This window comes from Dipodomys spectabilis, unplaced genomic scaffold (assembly GCF_019054845.1).
Source record: "Dipodomys spectabilis isolate Male_0828 unplaced genomic scaffold, ASM1905484v1 ptg000137l, whole genome shotgun sequence".
NCBI classification, from domain to species: Eukaryota; Metazoa; Chordata; class Mammalia; order Rodentia; family Heteromyidae; genus Dipodomys; species Dipodomys spectabilis.
In genome coordinates this window covers 8,200,393-8,216,512 of record NW_024870814.1, presented here as the reverse complement: position 1 = coordinate 8,216,512, position 16,120 = coordinate 8,200,393, and the positions used below count along the sequence as shown (strand labels likewise).

At 37.7% G+C, this 16,120-nt stretch overlaps 1 long non-coding RNA gene across 1 annotated transcript; it reads left to right on the top strand.

Moving 5' to 3' along the window:
- The first annotated feature begins 4,303 nt into the window (after nucleotides 1-4,303).
- LOC122116905 lies at nucleotides 4,304-15,335 on the top strand. Its single transcript, XR_006149034.1, has 3 exons — nucleotides 4,304-4,454; nucleotides 8,357-8,416; nucleotides 15,183-15,335. It is a non-coding gene; the product is annotated as an uncharacterized LOC122116905 (long non-coding RNA).
- The last annotated feature ends 785 nt before the right edge of the window (nucleotides 15,336-16,120 follow it).

The window sequence follows — 16,120 nt, the reverse complement described above, 5'->3', positions numbered from 1 at the left end:
TTTGCAGGGTAAGCATCTTCTCTCTAGGTCAGAAATTGCCTCTTAGCACACTAGCAAGTGCCACCTAGCAGGTGTGAAAAAGCAGTCATCCCAAGAGAGAATAGGCAAGCCATACCCATAGCCCAGAACTGGACACCAATTACTGGACAACAAGAATGCCTAGATATCCTCAAAGCAACATGTGAATCATGTATAGATCAAAACAAAATAGTAAAAGTTAAAACCTCCTAATAGCAAAATTAGAGTGATAATGAATGTTCATTAGTGTCATGAAACTGAGACCATCCAATTAATAATCCACCATCTCTTCCTGCCCCTCTTATTGGCCACCTATAATACTTTGAGTACTTAAAGTAACTTGGAGTCTATGATTTACCATCAGTAAGACAAAGAGCTTCATCCATGACCTCAAGGTCTTTTTCCACCTCTAATTTCTATACATCAGAGTATACTCTGTGGCTTCAAAATCATATTTCCTGAAGTTGGTGCTAGTCATATCTTTGTTCCAACAAGTCCTCAAGCAAGTTACCATTTTGAGTATATTATTTTGGAGAAAAAGAAAATGGAGGTGAGAGTCTGAGGGAAAATGAAGAAAAGGAAATTCTGAGAGGGAGAGGAAAGAAAGGCAAAAGAAGAAGCAAAGGCTGACTAATGGAGCATGATAGATAGCAAAAAGGGGAAAGAGGAAGCCACGATATATGTTTGTTTCGTTGTCTTTTTACACTGGGCCTTGGTCAAGGCATTGGCAATCACAAGATTTAACTCTCTTGGTGCTTTCAAGCAACTAGGACTTTTTTGAGTTCATGTGTACATCAAATCTTTTCATCTTCTCATAGCAGGCACCACTCAAGCCATGTACATGTACTGAGAGAGGAAAAGGGTTGTTATAAAAGTTAACAATGTGAGGGGCTGGGAAGGTGGCTCAGTGGTAGAGTGCTTGCCTCACATGCATAAGGCCCTAGGTTCGATTCCTCAGCACCATATAAACAGAAAAAGCCAGAAGTTGTGCTGTGGCTCAAGTAGTAGAGCACTTGCCTTGAGCTGAAGAGCTGAGGGACAGCGCCCAGGCCCATGACCAACCAAAAAAAAAATATCACTGCCAGGCGCTGGTGGCTCACGCCTGTAATCTTAGCTACTCAGGAGGCTGAGATCTGAGGATCACTGTTCAAAGCCAGCTCGGGCAAGAAAGCTCATGAGACTCATATCTCCAATTAACCACTCAGAAAACCAGAAGTGGTGCTGTGGCTCAAGTGGTAGAGCGCTCACTTTGAGCTGAAGAACTGAGGGACAGCGCCCAGGCCCAGAGTTCAAGCCCCACAACTGACAAAAAAAAAAAAAAAGTTAACAATGTGAAATGTGACATTTTACTAATCTAAACTGTTGACTAGAGTGGCCAACAGAAGACTTAAGGCTGAGTTACTAGAACACAGGTCAGGGTCTGATAGCCCTCTGCCCATGGCAGAGCACCATCAGGGGACAGACAAGTCAGCCATTATTATGAGCCTAGAGAAATGCAGAAGATAAATATGTGACTATTGCCTTTCCCACATCATTGTATATAATGACCTGGAAACATGCTCACAAGTCATAATGAGTGAACGTGAGCAACTACTGAAGCAAAAGAGCAGAATGTACTAGAATTAATTTTTCTGAGTAGTATGAAAAGTCCAAGTTTCTTCTTTTTCATATGACTATGCCCTATTAGTTTTTAAAGACTTTCTCCTATTTTGGCATCTTTGGTGAAAAATCCACTAGTTATATAAGTTGAGACTATATCTAAGCTCTCCATTTCATTCCACTGATCTATTTGACCATCCATGTGCCAATAAACATTGACTTGATCATGAAGCTTCGGAGCTCTTTTTCAAACACATTAAGTCTGATGTTTGTTAGAAAACCAAGAGGAGAGGTCATGTATACAGTAAAATATTAAGAGTCTAGAATTCAAGGAAGAAGGATCAAAGTGCTATTGCTATATGGTTGACATTTTAAAAAAATAAAGAGAACCTTTAGACTAGAGAGAGGTCTCAATCAGTAGCATAGAGAATTCCAAACACTGAGCTGGGAGGCTTAACATTAGTAAACTGACAAAATGATGAAGAACAGAAAAGAAAATTGGAAAGGCTCATCCAGAAAAGAGAAATCAGGAGAGTGGTGATGTTGTGGAACCCAAGAGAAGAAATTGTACAATGAGGTTGAATTTTTCAACTGTGCTGATGGTTGATAACAGGTCCATGGAACGGGGCCACTGGTTTTTAGCAGCATAGGAATCGTTGGTGACCTAGAGAATATTATCTGTACAATGGCAGAGGCAGTAGAGCAGAAGGGTTCAGAAGAAATGGGAGAAAAGAAATTGGAGCTGGTGTGCATGGGCAACACTTTTGTTTCTTGCCATTCTTGGCTTGAACTCAGGGCCTGGGCACTGTCACTGAGCTTCTTTTGCTCAAAGCTAGCACTCTACCACTGGAGCCATGGAGCCACTTCTGGCTTTTTCTGTTTATGTGGTATTGAGGAATCGAACCCAGGGCTTCATGCATGCTAGGCAAGCACTCTACCACTAAGCCACATTCCCAGCCTGGACAACTCTTTAAAGGAAAGAGTTAGAACAGTGAAGGAGAAATATGAAGCAGTAACTGAAAGAAGAATGGAAAGGGAAGTGGAGTCCTCAAAGGGTATGTTTAAAATGGACAGAAATGACAGCATTTTTTAATTCTGAAGATAATAGTTCAGTAGAGGGGCAATGTCAAAGGAGAGATTCAGAAGAAAGGAAAAATTGCTGGACAATGTCACTGGTTAGGTAGAAGGGTGTGGGTGAGGGTAACAGTAACATGAAAGAAGGGACTGTCGAGGGCATTGGTGCAGAGAGGCCCACACACATACTGGAAATTGTTCATAACTTTTCTAGTAAATGTGTATTATTTCGATTTTTTTAGGCTTAGGAATTCAGGAAGAGCCTGTAGATTGGTTTAAACAAGGCTCTAATCAGGGTGAAGCTAAGAGGAGACAGAATGGACAAGACAAAAGATCTCATCAGAGAATGTCCTCATTACCTCCAGCTGGGTTTCCACTGGCTCCACTAGCTGTCTCCTTCCAAAGAAAAAGAGCAGGGATGGGGGGAATGCAAGAAAGGGAGGAAGGAAGGAGCTTAGAAATAAAATATGTCCTTTAACAGACAACAAGATTGAGATCAGAAACTGGATGATATGATCTAAGAGAAAAAATTGAAATTTGAAGCCAGTATTTCTCTGGCCTTTTTGTTTTTGTTTTTTGTTTTTGCAATCAGAGCCTAATTGTAGTTTAGCAACTATGAATATTATCTATTCTTAATCTTTTCTCTTTGTAAAATTAATGTTCTTTAAAGTTGTTAATGAATAACAGGGCTTATATTTCTGTTTTTCTGATGTAAACAGAAAATAAAAGGAGTACATGCTCCTTAATTTCAAAGTTGCTACCAGTTTATAAGTAATTCAACGCAGAAACTTCCAGTAGAACATTTTATTGTCTAGTTGACAACATTGCTTGAATGCTGGCAGTGTTCTGTCCTTCTGTCCTTTTGACACTACACAGTTTTCTAATATGTGTTAATGCTAGGTAGTAAGACATCTCAATTCTTAGTGTCAAAGGTTCAACTCAATTGAATATACCTGAAAATCCATGCATTTGTCTTCTTCATTTGATGATGCTTGAAGTAAAATAGCCCATTCTGTGTAAATCCATCTTTGTTTTTCTTTTGACGTCCTATCTTTGCTCAGATTATTGAAAGATGGTGGCTTAAAGACATGATAGAGACAATGCGTTATTGTGTGGCCCTGGTTTTCTGAAATTGTATTTCATGGAATTCTCAGATCTTAAATTAAATGTGTTTCTTTCTTTTTTTTTTTGAAGGACCCTATTACAGACATCATGTGGGAAGAATCCATGAACCTGTGCTGATTATTCAGTCAAGCCTTAGACAACTAAGAGGAATGCTAGTCTAGATTGGAAAAATAACTCATTAATCCCAGGTTCATCTTGGTATATCATCACAGTCCTCAAAATTCAACTGTGCCCCAATCATTCCCACTCCAGATAGGCAGATTAGTTACTACCAAGTGTCATGGTGACTGGCCATCAGAAGAATTGAAAAAGTAATATTACCTTCAGAGGGAGAGTCCCAAGGACCAAGATAGCAACTGTCATAGCAACGGCCACACTGCTTTGGTCAAGGAGACGACCATTTGGGGAACTGAAAACAGAACCAAGAGCACATCTGTTGCTCTCGCTCCTATCTTCCGCCAATAGGCTGGGTGGTACACTCCACACCCTTTCAGAAGTTCCAAAGACCCCACACACCTGGGCTCCCCAAACAGCTGGCCAAGTCTGTATCCAGCACAGGAATGGAAAAATCCCAACCCCACTGTTTGACATCCACCTCAACCCAGTGCCCCGCCTTCAACCCTAGAGATATCCTACTGGTAAGTCTCAGTCTGGAATAATCAATGTCTTTGAAGGGGTCTGAGGTGGTAACTTTATCCATAGTGGCCATGTGGCATGTAAAAAAGAAGCTGTGAACAAGAAAGTGCTTCGTGGGACCAAGAGGGGTCCTGGAAATATCTGAGAGAGCAGCAAGAAACAAATTGTGTTGGAGAGTAGCCATCTCAGTGTTAAGAGGGTAGGAAGGATAGAGATGAGCTGTTGATATTTCAGAATACATTTCACTAAACTTCCTTGAACCCATAGTCAAAGCTTTCTACCATGTTCCCTTTCCACCCATGCATACAACTTTCCACAATCCATTCCCCCATCTGTTGGCCCTTCACCAAGTCACAAGGAAAGTTGACTTCCTTTTCACATCAAAATAAAAACCTCTAAAATTATGGGAAATAAATGCTTGTATGTTTGTATGTATAGATGATCACGTTCATTTATTCTGTGTACATTTATTAATATCACTATGTACTTGGCTCTTACTTTGTTCCCCAGATAACACAGTGGAAAAGACAGAGGTTTCAACCCCAAGGAACTCCCAGCCTAGTAACTAGAAATTGCAACAGAGAGTACTGGGGTGACAGATGGAATGTTTAGGGACTTCTACAAAAGCAAGTGCAGAGGAGGGTACCTGATTTATGTTAGAGGGAAGAGAACATGCAGACGTTCACATACCTGTCCAAACATTTGTTTGTGAAGGTATGGAGAGCTAGGTATTACTGAGCTCTCACACATGGGAATCCATCACTTATAGAGTTATTTTTTCTCTGTGTAATAAAGCATTTAACAATAAAAATTTCCACCTTAGCATCACTATGAGTGAACAAATGAAATATTGTACTCAGTTGGTGATCTTTTCTGGGTTTTAATTATTAACAAGTTGAGCTATCATTTGTTTCTTGCAATATGCAGACTTCTCATTCTCTCCTACTTAATATGTAGAGGCAAGAAAAGTCTTGCAACTAAAACAATAAAATGAGGCACGACATGAAGACAGTTTGCTGATCCTATGTCTCATTCCAAGGCCTAAGGAGCTAGTTGAGTTCAATATATTTTCCCCATCCTTCCTGCTAGAAGCTATGGAGAACTTACAAAATGTAGCAGGACTAAGGTAAAAATTATATTTTCCAAAACATTTCATATTGAACAAAAGAAATCCATTATTCAGTTATCATCATATAATTTCAAGTCAGACAATTATCCAGCTGTCTTCCCAGCCAAAAAGAGAGTGAGTGAAGAGGGAGTTTTGTACCCTTGTAGAAAAGGAGGCTCTGAACTCAAAGGCATCACAACAAACTCTCCCTGAGCTTTATACTAGCATACACCTGTCTTCCTACCCACTTGCTCATAAGTGAAGGAAGGTTTACTAAGGTTATTTTTTACCCTCCACTAAGTATAGAGATAAATAACAAGGGAAAAAACTAACATCACAGTTAAAAAAGAATAAGCACCTTGGTGAATCAGAATGTGTTCAGTCTCTTAGTACATATACCTGGATTTTTTTTCATCCTATAAACATTAATGAGCAATGTGATATAAGTGCTAGTGTCTGTGAGGAAAAGGGGGAATAGACTCAAGTAACAGGAGGACATATCAATCACTTTACCCTCACCTTCAGCCCTTCAAAAGCCTCCTTCACCAAACAAAACCTCAGATCTCTTCCCTTGATGTGAATAAAATGAGAAAGGTCCATGCAACTTTTGCCATGCTCTTCACAGACTGAAGAACTCAGCTATGGGTTCCCACTATGTATTTTGTTTTATCATCCACAAAAGACAATAATCTAGCCATGAGGGCATTCCTGACAGATTACCCATCCTAAAACAATCTGTCACCCATCTTCTACAGTCTTCCAAATATTTTTATTCTCTCTTTTGTATGAAGAAATAAAAAATATCCTGTGAGTATATGTAGCATTTTATTTAACAAATTAATGTTTATACTTCAATACCACGCCATATACGACTAAACATTTTTTGTTTGTACTGGGGTTTGAACTCAGGGCCTCATGCTTGCTGAGCAACATGGGCAGCACCCCCGCCCAAATTAAAGCAAATAATAAAAATGATTACAAGGAGGAGCATAATTTTTAAAGCTGGGAGACATAGGACAGGTAATAGAGATGAAGATTATGAGACAGGAAGAAAAAGAAAATCAGAGACAAGATAGCATCTAGTCTAGAGAATTCTAAACACAGATCACTCCCCAAGTATACTGAGCTACCAACTTCTGAGATCTGCTATGTAGTGGGTCTGCCAGCTGGTCTGCTTCTCAGTATACCAATATCCATGGCCAGATGATAGAATTTTGGAGTCTCCACTAAGTCAACTAATGCAGCCTACCAGAGATGAAAAGATTTCCTTGGATTATAGCAACAGTGAAAAAGTCACTGTAGCCAAAGGGCTAGAAGGATCCCATGATATGTCATGTGGCTTCTCTTTGGCTTCTTCTCCAACCTCCGCCCATCTGTTTAAGATTGTAAATGCTTTAGCACACAGACAAGATCTCCCAAATAGACAAAGAAAAAATACTAAGTAACAGGAGAGGTGAAATATGTGAAAAAATGACATAATTTAACCTTCACCACTTCCACCCCAACACAGGAGTGGGGGGGGAGGGAGAAAGGAAGGAAAGAGAGACAGAGAGACAGAGAGGCAAAGAGACAGATACATGCTTCTGATTAACTCTTTACCATCCCTACAACTGGCTCTCTCTACTCTCAATCACTTGATTTTCTAACATGCAAGCAACAAGCTCAGAAACACAGCAACTCCTAATTGTGTAAAAAGGGAATAGGCTTCTTTTCAGTACCAGTACTATATTTTGTAATATGTTGGTAAATAACATTAAACAAGTTCCAAGTTCCTGACAGTAAAGTGACAAATGACACTATCACTCCTGTTTTCAGAGTCATGAAATACCCCCAAATAATGATGTTCGGCTCAAATAGCCTTACAGGGACCCTGTCTAAGTTGTTAATCTCGTAATTCATGCAAGCTATTTTTCCACAGGTGTATCTGAAAAATAAAAGCTTTTTCTATTTCCACATGGCCTAAAGAAATTCCATCTTTCGTGAAATCATCTGTGACTAATGAAGAAATCCTAGTTTAATGAAAACTTATCCATCTCCCCCATGACACTCTTGACTAAATACCATACTATCTTTGTATTAACATATGTTTAATATATTTAATATATATATATATATATATATATAAGTTCCAGGAATTTCTCTTATTTTCTATCAAAATAGAAGCTCCTAAGAGACAAAGCCTTCTGTTCATTATGTAGAACTGACCAGTTCGCCTTGGAAACCATGCACCAAACCATCTGAGACTCATAATTGCATAGGGAGCAATAGGAAGCCATTTTTGTTTCCGTTCATGACTCATCCACCTTTACTAAGAACTTTAGATTTTTCCCCTCCCTTCAATTATTTTTATTTATCTGAATATCACTGAAATGAGAATCTACACTTATATCACCAAACTAAAGATTATACTTCTCAAATTGCTCTTAACAATAGTTACTGAAACATTACACATATTTATTGTTCGCTAGTGCATTTATGAGCTAGAACTTTATCCCTTCAAACAGCATACTTTATTATCTTAGCATACCCAGCATTTGTCATATACTGAACTACAATTTTTACAGCTAATTCTTGTACTATCTTAGAGTTATTACAGAACGTGGCACAATGCACGGTGCCTTAGACATACAAGCATTTGTTGATAAATAAATGCATGGATGAACAAATAAATTGTGGATGGTTGATTGATACAGGTTTGTAGAACAGTTATAGAGGGGTTGTTGTTGTGTATGGTTGTTTGTTTGTTCTTTGGATTCATTGACTAGCAAAGTGTGAAATTATTTTGCCACTTTTCAGGTGAAAAAGCAGAACCAGAAAGATCAAGAGATTCACTCAAATGGAAAAGTCACCTTTCAGGTACCTACCCTGTAAATTCAAGCCTTTCATTCCACACAACTCCCTGCCTTGACCATAGGCTGTTCTAGCTTCCCTTCTTCTGGATTCAGTATCAGATTGTAGGAAAATCTGAAAAGGAACACCACAAAAATGCAGACAGAGGCAAGAAAATTACATCACATACTAGATTTGCTGCTATATATATATATATATATATATATTCACATACTAAACATATATATATATATATATATATATGTTTAGTATGTGAATGTACCTATACATCATATACATATACACTCAAGGACTCAAGGTAGAGATCACAAAGAATATTGGAAGTCATGACCTAGAGAAGTATGGTGTCTTCGTCTAAGGACTAGTACATTATTCAAGCCAACCATTATCTAATGTAGAATTATTTTTATTTCTGTTAATGATTAAAATGAAAATCTAATAAAAAAAACAATATCTTCTTAATTTTTCTGTAAACCCATAACCTTACTCTCTGTTATTTTACTTTCTCACATCAATTTTTCTTTTATCTATGTATTTCCATCTATTGCCACAGTGTCAGTTACACTCATGAGATCTTATGCTCAATTTCTTTTATTTGCTATTATTTCATGGTACTTCCTTTTTTCCTACTTAGGTTTATAGATTTAATATATTTTTAGAGTAAATGTTGGAAAAAATTGATCATTTTGAATGATACATATCATTCTCTTACTAATATTTTATAACTTACTTGTCCTTTTCTCCATCATTGGACCTTGTAACCTACAGCCTTGACTTGTTCCAAGAATGACCAACTACACTGGCTCTCCACTTTCTCAGTAATTTGAACTCAGAAATCATCATTATGAGAATCTGCCTGTTATGCTTGGAGCATCTTGTGTCCAATCCACCCAACATTGACTTAAGCTCTTCTCTAATGGCTTCATCTATATTCACTTTGTCTCATTTAAAATATGCTTTGAGGGACTGGGAAGGTGGCTCAGTGGTAGTGCACTCATCTTTCACGCATGAGGCCCTGGGTTCGATTCCTCAGCACCACATAAGCAAAAAGGAAAAAAGCCAGAAGTGGTGCTGTGGCTCACGTGGTAGAGAGCTAGCCTTGAGCTGAAGAGCTGAGGGACAGTGCCCAGGCCCAGAGTTCAGGCCCCACGACTGGACCCAATAAATAAATAAACAAACAAATAAATAAAATATGCTTTGATGTTGTTATGAAACTTATGTGTTATGAAACTTTTTTCTAGAATACTTAAGGATTAAATAAATGACTATATATTTGTAATCTTAGCAGTCAGGGTAAATTTTATTATTGCTAGCCTATTTGATACAGGATTGGGAACATAACTCAGTAACAGAATGCTCACCTAGGACACACAAGGCCCTGATTTAGATCTCCAGTACCACAAAACTTAAATAAATAAATAAGTCACACACATATGTACATACATACATTATAGCTGGTTTATTTGAGGTTCAAGGGATCATCGTTAAATTTATTTCCCAGCCTCAAGTCTAACCAATAACTACTGTTCATAAGCAGAAAAAATGGAACTTAATTATTCCATCCTAAGTGAACCAATATCTCCTCAGTGCTGAATAAGTCAGATACTTGTCTGACTCTCATTTAGCTCCCAAAGCAAACCCATTTTTAAAAAGGTATTATTATTATTATTATTACTTCCTAAACTTCACTTTCCTTCTTTATAAATTAGGAAAACATACCTTTTCCATGGGTTGTTGCAACAATTAATAAAGATTAATAAAGATAACTCTCTTAAAAGTCCAAGCTCTTAAGATTTAGAACTTTTAAGAAGAATCTTTACTTGTTAAGCCAAAGAGAAAGATTGGTTGTTACAGAAACAGCCTTAGATACTAAATTTCATTGTCTATAACTTTTTATAACTCTAAGCACATACATTAGGTTTCTTTCAATTTTTCTTTTTGTTTCTAGGGCAGGATAAACAAATGTCAAGATGATAGGATAATTAAGAATGATTATAAGAAACTGGAAATGCTTATAAGCCCAGCAATTAAAGGCTGAGACAGGACAATCTCAAGTTCAGAGCCAGCCTATACTACATAGGGTGGTCAAATCAACCTGAATTATGTAGCAAGACCCTAAATCAAAAAGCAAGAAAAAACAAAGAATGTTAATCCTAGCTGTATTTGCTGGAATAACATTGCTAGGCAAATCAAATAAGATACAAATGATAAATTCCAAAATCCGATTCCTAATCAGAAAAGTGGGCACAGGATATCAAAGCTAGGAGGGAAACTAGAGATTATGAAGAACAAGTCATGTATTTTACAAATAAAACCTATAGAGAGATCAATTGACAAATGAAAGGTCCCACGAAAAATGCCACAGTGGAAATAAAAAAAAAAAAGAATGCCACAGTAGGAGGTCAGATCTTCATCATCTCATTATTCTGAACAGAAAGAGAAGAAGCAAGGGGATTTCCGCAGTGCCAGCTCACACGGAACCAAGTCTTCTATTTTCAGAGCCTAGCCTTGCACCTGCTCTGTCCAGATGGGCTTGGCAAAAGAAGAAATGAAAGCAGGCTTTTCTCACTACAGGGCTAGCATGGGAGTTGGTCATAGATTGCTCAGGAGATGATGAACGAGACAAAAGTTTCTGGTGTACACCCCAGGGGTTTGGGGAATCTTTTCCATATTCCAGAGCTTGTCACCACAACACTTTTGAGAAACATAAGGCAAAGTTGAAGTATGGCACTGTTTCATGACCTGGCTCATTTAGTCCTACTATGTGCTGATTCATCAGGAAGAAAAGGAAGTGAGAGAAGATGCAACCCAGCCTTAGGCTAGAGGCAGGAGGATTAGGGGCCTGACTTTTCAACACGTCCAGAGAAAAGGAAATGGTTATATCTTGGAATAATTATCAAGGAAGGTAGGAGAATATTCTAACGAGTGTTTCTTCAGTATAAACAAAAGTGCAATGGAAAAGTTATACATTGTAGAGTGAGGCAAGAGGGCTTTGAACCTAGTTCTTCCACAGTGTACTTTACTGGCCTGGAGCAAGTTATTAATATTACCTAAATCTCATGTTGCTTGTTTGTAATTTTTATGATAATAACAGAGCATACTTTGTGTGTGTACTGGAATGCCAGTACTTGTGTGCTAGTTCTAGAGATTGACTTCAGGGGCTGGGTACTGACCTTGAGCTTTTTTGCTCAAAGCTGGTGTTCAACCATTTGTGCCACAGATACACTTCCAGCTTTTTGGATACTAATTGAAAATAAGAGTCTCACCAACGGTACATGGTCTCCCTGATAAGTGGATGCTAAATCCAAAATGTTAGGTGATACGACAAAATTAACAGGACTTAAGAAACAAAGAACTCCCACTCATCTGGTCGAACCACTACTAAATATCCCCATGCTGCTGATTACATGGATGGTGTATATGTGTACACCGTTATATGTTATAGACTGTGATAGACAATTTGCTCCAGGAAAGTTAGAATGAACTTGTGACTTTAAATGAGCATCATTATTCCACAATACTGTGAAATTTGGGAAATTATGTAATCACTTAATCACAATTAAAAAAAAAATAAAGAACCTCGGGGAAGGTAGGGAAGGAAGGGATGGTAGGGGGAAAGCAATGGAGGGGGTAACAATGCTCAATAGGAAGTGTACTCATTACCTTGATCATGTAACTGTAACCCTCTGTATAGTATCTTTACAATAAAAAATTAAAAAAAAATAGTGACACCTAGTTTGGTCTTCAAGTTCCAATAAAAAAAATTAATAAAAGGATTCTAAATGCAAAAAAAAAGAGTCTCAAAGACTTTCCTGCCTGGGCTGGCTTGAAACTTTAATCCTTAGATCTCAGCCTCCCGAGTAGCTAGAATTACAGATATGAGCCACCAGAGTCCAGCTCAGAGAATACTTTTAAAGGGGCATTATAAGGATTAGGACAAGTACCAAGGGCAGAACCTAGCTGAGGTAATTGTACTGATTGCTTTAATCAACCTACATGTGATCATTGCTGGACAACATCCAAAGCTCAGATATGTCGCTTCACTAGTTGCCTATTCGTATCAGAATGTTAGTCATAAGCTCTATGGTCAGGATTTACTGAGATACAAAGGGTCTCTTACCCATCTTCCTCCTTCCCAGAACCTGCCACTCAAATTTGAAGCATTTTGTAAATTTTTAAAGCATGTCCTTACCTCCTTGTTCTATCAAAAGCTAATGATTTAAATTCTGTTGTGCACAGTTAACAAAAATCCACAAATCCAATTTCTTTTTTATTATTACTATACTGCCTTTAAGTTGTTGCACAAAGGAATTGGCACTTAACAAAGCCATTTAAAAAAAAATAAAATAGAAAACTCAGTTCTGGGTTAAAGAAATTGCCAAAATTATGTTAAGTCATCTGGGGAAATTACATGCTAGCTGCCTGACTTAGGAAATGCATTATTTTTCTAATTAAAATAAATTGGTTGGATTTTAAAAAATCATGAGTGAAGTGAAATAAAATCGGTGGATCTGGGTTTGTTTCTTTAATGGTTCTCTTCCTTTCAGAAATCACTTCAGAATCTCAAAACAAAATACTTTCAAACTATAAAAGAGGCAAAATGTTGATGTATTAAGACTCTTTTATAAAATATCAAACAAACTTAGTAGTAAATGTCCATATTTCTGTGCATTTAAGGATCTGTAAACTGGGGGCAGAGAGTGTGATAAGGGTTGAAAATATAATGATTGGAATATAATGTAAACATATGTGGGGATATAACAGTGAAATCCTCCCCCTATAGCTAATATAAGCTAGTTAAAAAGTTTATGAGGTGGCATTGACAAGATACATTGCATTCATAAACTGCTTTGCTGAATGACAATTCCTTTCTACAACTATTTAAAGATAATTTTTAAACACTGGAAAAAGTTTATGAATCATAGAGGCCTCTACAATTAAAACAGCACTCTTGTGATTATAATTATTATTTGCTTCTAATTCCTAAACTAGGCTGTTCACTCATTTATAAAATAAGAGCAAACACTGTGTTGGGAGAAACAAAGGAAAATAATGAAACAGGTGACATTGATCAAGACTTATTATACTTACTAATTGACATGTTGACCTGAAATCCCTTTGTACAACTACTGGAAGATTTTTTTAAAAAAAAAAAACTAAGAGCAATCATTACTCACAATGCAGTCTAAAGAGTACACTAGAATCCCTTGTCTGCTACTACTTGGTTAACAATCTTGACCAACTCACTGGACCTGTTTCCTTATCTGTAACATGGAGAATGGGACTAGTGGTTGTGAAGGTCTTTCTCAAATTTAAAATGCCATGATCTCTACATGGTCATGTGAAGAATTTTTAAGGTTCTTTCTTTTTGTATGACATGGAAATCACTTTTTGTATGAAAACTCTTGCCACGTTCCTTTTGGAGCTGACTTTTTTAAGTTTCATCAAATGAACAATCATTTAGAGGACCATTGTTTTAATGATGATAACTGGCCAAGAAGAAACTAAAATAACAGAGCTAGGCAAGAACTATCATGTAGCCTGGCTCCTGACTTCCTTGATATTCATAGCCTTATACCAAGCCTCCCACAGATCATCATTCTACCACCTGAAACATATGCTCACCTACAGGGATGCTGAGAATACAGCTGGCAATCCAAGAAGGAGATCAGAACATGGTCCCATTATTAAAATAATGTAGTTGTTGGACACTGGAGGAACTCTAGGGATTCCCAAGTATCTTGGTTATATAAGCAATGGATGAATTCGCTATAACATGAAGTCTAGTTTTCCCCTCATCTGTGTTATAGAAGCTGTTTGAGTGATTTTTGACCTTGGATAGTATGTTCCAAAATACTTAAGCCCAGTGTCAAGAGCCAGTGGCTCACATCTGTAATCTTACCTATATAGTAGGCTAAGATCTAAGGATTGTAGCTCAAAACCAGCCCAGCCAGGAAAGTCAATGAGACTCTTCTCCAATTAAGCACCAAAAATCTAGAAGTAGAGCTGTAACTCAAGTTGTAGGCCTCTAGCCTTGAGAAAAGAAAAAAAAAGCTAAGGGACAGGGCCCAAGACCTTAGTTCAAGCCCCTATGTAGGCCCAAGAAATAAGTAATTAGTAAAGAATGAATAAATGAGTAGCCTTAAATAAGATAAAACTACAAAAAATACACACTGGATTTGAAAAGAGACTTACTCCTTTCTCTGGTCTGCTTCTGCATAAAACTGTAGCCAGGATGTTCTTAAATGTGAGATCCTACTACTAGTAATATCTGATAGTATGTTCTAAAAGAATTGAGTGTTGGCTATATTTTATTTAACATTTAGTTATGATCACATAAACAATCTTGGGGAAACTCTTTGCAACCTAATTGCCAGTGACATTTCAAAGGCTGCCAGGAATGGTAGCAGAGTCATTTCATGAAAGGCAATATGGTGGGCCTCTCTATCCTTGTCAGCAATTTGAGTGATACTGGTCTCTCCATGTGTGACAGCTTGCTTACTAATTCCACATGAGTACGTACTTAGTGCTGGGTAATTAGACCAGCAGGAATAACTTCCTTCAACTCCCTCCTTCTGGGTGGACACCTGCACTCACAGAAACAGAAAGTCAAAGTTTCCAACAGCATGCTTTCAAAAGGCAGCATACCTGCAGCTAAGTCAATTATTTTGGTTTCTCAGTGAGATTATCTGTCAAATTCAGTACCTGAAACAAACAGCTGTACATAGATAGATAACCTACGTTACTCTCAGGTATTTGTTTTTTCTTTCAGGTTGAAAAGGAAGAAACACACCTGCAAAATAATCTTCTCACAGTTGAAAAACAACATTTGTGAAATATCTAATTGGCATTTCACATCACCATACTCCTTCCAAAAAGAATTCAGTAACACATATAGAAAGCTACTAAAATTCTATTCCCTTTAACTTGGTAATTTTAAGAAATATTAAAATCAAACATTAGAGGGTTGGAGTGAGGCCAGTGGTGGAGAATTGGTCTAGCATGAACCAGGTCCTGGGTTCCACCCAAAGAACCACAAAAATAAGTAAATAAATAAATCAAATGAGAAAAAGTCTAAGTAGAGAAATAGTTACTAAATAATGGAAAGCTACCTCAATGGACTAACTCTTCAGTCAAGTAAGAAGCAGCTTCTAAATCTATATGACAATGGCTGGGAATGTGGCTCAGTGGTAGAGTGCTTGCCTAGCATGCATGAAGCCTGGAGTTCGATTCCTCAGTACCACATAAACAGAAGTAGCACTGTGGCTCCAGTGGTAGAGTGCTAGCCTTGGGCAAAAGAAGCTCAGGGACAGTGCCCAGGCCCTGAGATCAAGCTCCATGACCACCACCACCACCAACAACAACAACAACAAAAATCAATGGGGCATTTGTAAAGCGTGCAATTCAATATGCCTAAAATCAGCCCTGTATAACAAAATACACATATGTTTATGAATAAATATTAGAAGGAGAATGTGGATAAAGTGTTAAGAATGCTGCTGCACTAAAGTGTAAAACTTAAAGTTTTCCTCCTTCAAAAGGTTTGCTGTTAGCCAGGCCTGGTGGTAGCACATGCCTTTAATCCCAGCATCAGGAAGACAAAAAAATCTCATGGACTTTCCTGCCCAGGCAGGCTTTGTACTGTGCAGCTAAAATTACAAGCTTGAGCCACTGTCGCTTGACACATTCATTCTTTTTGAACATGCTATC